The sequence below is a fragment of the Bactrocera dorsalis genome, chromosome 1 (genome assembly GCF_023373825.1).
Source record: "Bactrocera dorsalis isolate Fly_Bdor chromosome 1, ASM2337382v1, whole genome shotgun sequence".
Taxonomy (NCBI): domain Eukaryota; kingdom Metazoa; phylum Arthropoda; class Insecta; order Diptera; family Tephritidae; genus Bactrocera; species Bactrocera dorsalis.
The window spans coordinates 30,410,845-30,419,151 of NC_064303.1; the positions used below are offsets into that span (position 1 = coordinate 30,410,845).

Here is an 8,307-nt window from a genome sequence, read left to right on the forward strand (position 1 = left end):
TTTCGCTCGTCTGTCAGGGCTATTATGTAAATTTAGACAAAAATTATTAAAAGTTTAAACACTGAGTTAAAACACAAATCCTTTAATACTATTTTGAAATTATATATAGACAGTTGCTCTTCTTCGGATCCAATGTGATAATGATAAATTGAGCATAGGGTTCGTAAGAATTATATTAAATTTATGTACAATATATGCATGGCAACTCTTGACACATCAATGCGCCATCTATTGTGAAAAAACTATCTTAGATTACGTTTTTCATAGAAATTCCCGGAAATTATAAAATTTTCCCACAAATAGCGGTACATCAAAGTTCAAATTAAAGTCTAGTGAGTTTCACATTCATATTTAAATATATTATACAATATCTTTTATTTTTAAATTATGGCCGCAAAAATGTTATTGTATACAATTGATAAAAAAAGGGTAAATGTTCAGCATGGCGGCTTTTCCGAAAACGTGCACCAATTTTCACGGGAAATGTCTTAAGATACTCGTTTTTAGTTCTACTTTACGAATATGTCAGACGCGTGCTTTTAAAAACAATATTTTCTTTGTTTTTTATCAAAATATTCGTATATCCCGAAATGATAAACTCACTTTTACACTTTACACGTCTTTAGATGTTAAAATTATATTTTCTATAAGTTATATACACGTAATTATTGATGTTTTTTAGTTAATCAATAAGAGAAATTGTTTTTTTTTTGTTATTTTTATAAAAATATGAAAAACTTTACAATCACTTCACTTCAACGAAAATGGCAAGGTTATGTTCGAAATTATGGCACAGCTGTTGTAAATTCGAATGGCTACTATTGATTTATCCACTGATCGGTTTCGAATTATCGATACTCTCGATATTCGAGACTGATCAAGAATTGGCAAAAATGAGAAATACATAATAGGAAAATTTATAACCCCAGTGTTCAAAATTCTTCTGTGTCCAAACTCTTTTTCTTTCTGCAATAATAATGAATTATAAGGTATTGGTTAAACACCAATTATTAAGTAATTTTATGTAGTTAATCCAAAACGCCGTGTAAAGCGTTTTAATTCAGTCTGGCAACACGTTGGTTATTAATTTCCATTTGTTTTGATTTTGTGTAATTATCATTTCTGTCTATCGCATCATTTGCCGGACGAACGTTGCATTTTCTCACTGAATTGAATGAATTGAACATAGTGGAATGTGTGAAAAGTGTTTGCAGTAAAATTTGCTTAAACATAGATATTTTTACAGTGAAGTAGGTGTCAAATTCTAATTACTCAGCGAAAAATTATTGTAATTTCATTGCTTTAAAGGAATGGCGAATGATTACTATGCAAACGTAAGTGGCGTCCCTTCGTGTTCATCCTCACGCTGGCTAACAGAAGAGGTTTTGAAGCTGATCGATATGGTGCAGAATGATGAGGCCATTTATAATCCGCGCCATAAATACTATATTTGTCGACCATATGTAGAGAATTTCTGGCGTGAAGTTGATCAAAAACTTGAAAAGAATCGTAAGTAAACGATAACTGCATAGTTGTAACACGCACGTTGTTACACTTTATATTATTTGAATTGCAGCTGGCGACAGCCTTGCGAAGTGGACTAATTTGTGTATATCTTTTCGCCGTGAGTACACAAATTATCTAGAAGAAAAGATACCGCCCTGTTGGACTTATTTTGACCGCATGTTTTTCCTACATCCTTATTTAAGGAAGTAAGTGTGCTAATAAAATTTAAGATTAGTGTTTAATAATTAAAAAAAACTTAACTACTTTTTTTCAGAAAACATAAACCACCCAAATCACTTGACTCACAAGTACAGGACGCCTTAGTACGTATGTATCAGCTCTTTATCTGATCGTTTGCAGGGCGAACGCACAGCAGCAATGGCTGCCAATGCAGCTGCCGCCCTTAGCGGTAACAACGTTACAAGCGATGTACACTCGTCAATTTTACATTCTCAGCAAACGCATTAGCAACCAATCGATAATTACTTGGAATATTTTGATGATGCCGAGCCGAATAATTCCGATGATTTAGAAGATGTTATGGATGATGAGCAGCGTAATCGCTTTCGACATACAGACGGACATGTGCATACACTCAACAATGATATTAAATCGGAATGTGATGATGTTAAATCGGATGTTGATGATTATGAGCCAGAAATCGCTGCTGTGCGTCAAGAGGAAGAAGATAATGAACTTGAAGAGATGGAAATGCGTAATTTCATAATAGATTCATATGCCAGCAGCAGCACCAACGCAATTCCATTAGAAGATAGACATGCACAACTACGTATGTAACAATTTATGCGTTTGCAATCACGCTCATGTCAAGATGAGTTTACAGCTGGTAGTAGTTTACATACAAATCCACATTCTAGCGCTCCTCCTATTCCACCGGTTAGCGGTAGTGGTCATACACGCATGCATAGCTCCCAAGTCAGCACAGCAAAAACACATACAAATATATCCCTAGTAGGACCAACACTGGCAAAACCTATGGAATTGGTCAGCACTACCACAAGCAATTCTGGTCCTGTCGGTCTCAGTGTTGGCGCTGGCGTTAGCACAGGCAATGCATTGACAAATAATCCAAATAACAATGCAGATTTGAATGCGAGTAGTACATCGAGTATAAGTAACCAAGTTGCAACAACTTCGATTGCTATGAGTCACCAGCATCACCAACGCCACTCAACTGCTAGTCATCACACACACAATTATAGTCATCATAGTGCTGGTGGCAGTGCTAACTCACACCATCGTTTAGAAATTGTCTCAATATCGTCTGGCACGGCTGGCGCTGGTTTGAGTAGCAGTAGTACAGCAAGTGCAGCGGTACCAGTGCTAACGTTAGTGAATGCAGCCAATACAGCAGCGCCTCCACCTGCGCCTCAGTCACATGTGGAGTTATGTGACTGCAAAACGGATACGGACGCTATGTTCCCCATGAGTTTACTGCCTGCCTGATTCAAAAATTACCGTTTACTTTCTGTGGTTGAATTTGTAGAAAGGTGTGTTACTGTTAACAACAAAATCACAACCATCTTTTTTTTTTGTTACTTATAACGTTTTGTTTTTATAGCAGATAAGTGATTTCGAGGGTTAAACAAACTAATTTTGGTGAAAAATATCGCTGACATCGAAAAGCAGATGAAACTTCTACCCATAATAAAGCTTTTAAGTGGATTGCTGTTGTTGCCGTTAATGTAAGTTCTAAGCTTATTACTATTGAACAGCATTAGTATGTAAGACATAGAGGTACAGACCTAATAATAACATTTAATGTATGTAGAGTAGAATATTTACAAATGTGATGCTTGATTTAATTTTAATACATATGAAAACCCTGCAGTACCTATTTGGGTAATTCACAAGTTCAAGAAAAGTATAAACATGTATTTTCAAAACAACTATTTTAAAAAAAATTTATCAAAACGAAAAGGAAATGTTTCAAAAAACAAAAATATTTTCAAATTAAAAAAGAATATTTCAAACAAAAAAATATAAAAAAAAAATTGTATATAATATGAATAATTTGTTAAGGTTAACGAAAAACAGCTTAGAGAAGATGCCATATTACTAGTATAGTTACATCTATCCTAACAATTATGAGATTTTGTGAATTGCCTTAATGAGAGAATAGCTGAAATCGAACATTTAGATCTTTTTTGCCAATTGCTGTTATAATTATTATTTTAAGTTTTAAATTTACATATTTTTATTTTATTTTACTATATTTTACTACATTGGAATATCTGATTAGATGTTTCAGCCAATTTTACAAAGCACCGGTTTGTTCTTGAACTCTACTTAGGCTAATATAAACTAAAGATTTCATGCACTCCGGCTATCAGCTTCTTGACAAGCATTACGTCTCTAAATATTTGAAGTCAACCTGATTTGTTAAGTTTTTCTCAAAAGAGGATAGCGTCCTTCTTTGATAGCGTTCAGCAATAACATGAAATTCTATTGTTGTAACACGTAAGGTCGTTCCCACAATAGTTGGTTCTACGTTACGGTGAGCCAGTTTTTATCCGGTCAATAGCAGTTATTTCGGCGATCTAACCCTGTTTGGATAGGTAAATTTTAAGTTAGATGGGTTATCAATGCCTGAATGCAAAAGTAGCGAAAAATCAGCGATTATTTGAAAGCAATATCTGATTAATATCACTTTTGATATTTTTATATGGAACAAACCTTCCCCTTCTCTTTGAGTTTGTTCTATGAAAAGATTAATTTTACCGTATATCACAAAAGGAGACTAATCGGGTTCAATACTCTACGGACTAGTTAGTTTTTGCAGCCTATTAAGTATTCTACGGACGTTGTACTACATTCAAATTATCTAAAGTCAAAGGTGGTCCTTACTCCCTTTTTAGTAATGACATATGTATGTAGGTTGTTCTGCATCAACTTCAAATCTATAGTTTTCATAAGTTAAACAATGGTGGAATCCCGGTCCAGTTTCTTATAGAAAAAAATTTTCTTTGTCCTTATTCACTTCCCAAGCTTTTTATATTATCAATCATAACAAAAATATTTCTTGTTTAGTCCTACAAGGCATTTCTATTGCGTATACCCAAAAACTACGGAATGAATCTGCACTTGTATCCAATTTGAAAATGTATGTACAATGGCGAGAGCGACGGGTTCGTTCCGGTTACCGGCGGTTGACGCCGCTTTTCTAATTTTCTGCTGCCGCCAAAGCTTGTGCGAAGTATGGCATTACACCTAGCGTTAACACGGTCGATGGTTTCTTTAATACTCTTCTTTGCAATACCTGTTAAAATTTCCCATTTGTCCGTAATTTATACAGTAATGAACAACGGCGTCATAAAAATAATTTTTTTCTGCATTGGGAGGAGAAAGAACAAATATAGTATTTTTTGGAGAATTTTTCTATTAATTACATTGAACAAATTTTTATAACATTCTTTGATACGAGCATGGTTATTATACATTTGATAACTAATTAATTTTTCCAATATATTAATACTATCTTCAATATTCAAATAATATTTGCAATAATCAATAGTAGGTGCGTTAAAAATTAAATTTTGTGGATCTACTGACATAAAATGGGTATATAATTCTTCTATTGATAAATCGTTATAATAACTAGCATAAATATTTAATATATTTATCATTTATGGTGAATTTCTATTAAAAAATTTCCACTTTGATGTCAACCATATATTTAAATTAAATATACGTATGGTTTATTGGCGAAACGGGGTATTTTTTGAGGAACCGTGAAATCCTCTCTGATTTTCCTCCTTTTTCACGTCCGGATGAGTTGTTATGGTAGTTGCCACTTCCTTCAAGAGCTTCTGAATTAACTGGTGTTTCTTGTTCAATGGACTTTTCGTTAAGAAGGTTGAGCGGATCTCCGCTTCCTTCCACCACGATTTTTTGTCCACGTTTACAATCTTCGAGAAATTGTAAAAATCCAGTTTGATTACCTGGTACCCAGTTTCCCCCGGCAATGTCCAGGTAACATATCGATCGTCGCTCCCTCTCACAATAGATTGTGAATTGATCCAGTGATCGATGGTGTAGTCGATACTGGCAATAATTCGTCTGGAAAATCGTCGTTCGATTCGCAGCAACCGTTTAACAGTTTCTGTTGTTATTTAACCTTTACAAAATACAATTTAAACACAAGCTTTACTTCTTTTTTTTAGTTATTTATTATTTCTTATTTTATATCGCAGCAGCACCAGCACCACAACTTCACAGCACAGTACAGAAAAGAAAAAGAAAGGGAAACCAAACAGTGTTACCGTAGTACACTTATTCAAGCATTTAAGTATTCCTTGAATAAGTGTTGGTCAATGTTGTTTTGAAGACAGGAATAGGGGTATTCCAACACACCCCCTCAAGAACAACATATATAAACTTACTAAAACATATTCATTAATTACATACTCATTATTATAAAATTATTCTAATGTGGGTGGTGTGCATTCTGGGAGTTATTCAGTGATCCAGCATTTGCTACAAGGATTCGGGAAACCCAGATAAAACCCGATCAGGTCACTCTTACAAACATAGTTTGACAAATATATTGATTCAAATTATTCAAAGAACTTAACATATTAGAATTAACAAAATTCTTTAATGAATTTACTTAGTAATCTTAAAGTTTACAGTATTGGCAACCAATTCATCAGTTATCTTTCACTAGTCCCAATTCTTTCCGCAACTCTTCAAATCGTGAGGTCGGCAATGGCTTCGTAAATATGTCCGCAAGCTGGTTTTCTGTGGAAATATACTCAAGACAAATGGTATTACATTCGATCTGCTCTCGTGCAAAATGATATTTTATATCTATGTGTTTAGCCCGTTTATGACATGAGGGGTTATTTGCTATGCTTATGCAGCCTTGATTACCTTCTTAGATTTTGATTGGGTTTTTCAGATTAATATTAACACTGCTAAGAAGAGATTTTAGCCATAGCGCTTCTCTCACGGCTTCCAATAGGGCCATATACTCAGCTTCAGTTGACGAAGCTGCTACTGAGTTCTGCCTCTTTGTGCTCCAACATATTAGGTTTGAATCAAACATTTTAAATAAATACCCTGTGGTACTTTTCGTATCAATCTCATTACCTCCCCAATCAGAATCCACGAAACCAATTATTGTATTTTTAAATTCTGTATTTCTTTTGAAAACAAGTTTCATATCTATGCTACCCTTTAAATACCTCAGAACTCTTTTTAAGCACTGCCATAATTCGGAATTATTTTTACTACTATATATACTCAAGATATTAACTGCAGTAGTTAAATCTGGACGTGTACACAGCATTATGTACATTAAACATCCTATGAGGTTACGACATGGGGCATTACAGTTTTCATCAGAATTTAGTTCATCATAATTTAGTTTGCTTGGTAAGGGTGTACTAACTGCATTGCAATTATCTATGTTGAATTTATTCAAAATTCTTTCAACATAAGCAGCCTGACTTAAATAAATTTCATTTTCATACACTTCTATTCTTATTCCAATAAAATGTCCTATTTCTTTAAGGTCTGTCTTTCTAAACTTTTCCATTAGATACCTTTTAAAGTTATTCATTGTTTCCATATTCCCCGTAGCTATTACTACATCATCAACATACAACAGCACATAAATATTTTCCTTGATATTTCCTTTATCAAGAATATATATACAGCGATCTACTGAAGAGTTAACGAACTTACAGTCTTTCAATGCTTGCTCAAATACTTCAAACCAGCATCTAGCGGCTTGTTTTAGTCCGTAAATTGCCTTATTCAGTTTACACACATTGTCACCATTGCTTGGTACACCTTGAGGAAGTTTCATATAAATTTCCGGTTTCAATGTGCCGTTTAAGAAAGCTGTTTTCACATCCATTTGATGAACTTTCAAGCTGTACTGTACTGCTAAAGATAATGGGTCTAATTATTGAATCCGTTTCGATCGAAAAACTTGACAATTCGATCGAAAAGTATTACGTTGCAATCATTGAAACCGTATCGAAAATTAAGTTTTCGATGCAGTTGGACTTACTTGCCGACTCGATAAAATACATTCCGTGGCTCATAGATGGCGTTAATTTCGAAATCATTGAAACAGCAAAATCGAAAATATTTGTCGAAATCTATCCGTTGATGAGTGAACTGCGTAAATTGACAAAAATGGAGCATTTGTAAGTATATATGTAAAAAAATAGCTGAGAACGCATTAAATTATGTTTAAAATTTGTGATTTAGAGACAAGAAACAAAAACACACCAACAAAAATCAATTTGAAGTACTAGTGGATATCATGAAGTTGCATCTAGACATAGCTAAAGGATTTTCTCAAAGAGCACCCGCGGAAATAACTGCTTTTTGGGAAGACACTTCAGAAAAGTTAAACGCTATGGGCCCTCCAGTCAAGGACAAGACTGGATGGAAAAAGGTATAAAAAACAGCACGCGTTTATATTATCGGTTAATATTGGTTCATTTATAGGTTTGGACTGATTTTAAATTTGCAGTTAGAAGAAAAATGATTAAAAATACAAAGCAAATTTCTGCAACAGGGGGTGGGCCCTTCAACCAAATAAATTTAAGTTCCCTCGAAGAGGAGGTCAGCGCTATACTTTCCCTTAATAAATCAGTAGAGGGATTGAAAGGTATAAAAAGTTTTGGAACATCAACAAACATTTCAGATGACATCCCTAGTACGAGTAAGAAGAGACCAATTGACGACATTTCTTCCCAGCCCCAAATGCAAAATGAAATATCATTTCTATCGTCTGACCAGCAAATGGAAGCAAATGGAGAT

General features: G+C 34.2%; 1 pseudogene; it reads left to right on the top strand.

The window, feature by feature from the left end:
* The first annotated feature begins 597 nt into the window (after nucleotides 1-597).
* On the top strand, nucleotides 598-3,196 carry LOC125778150 (uncharacterized; annotated as a pseudogene).
* The last annotated feature ends 5,111 nt before the right edge of the window (nucleotides 3,197-8,307 follow it).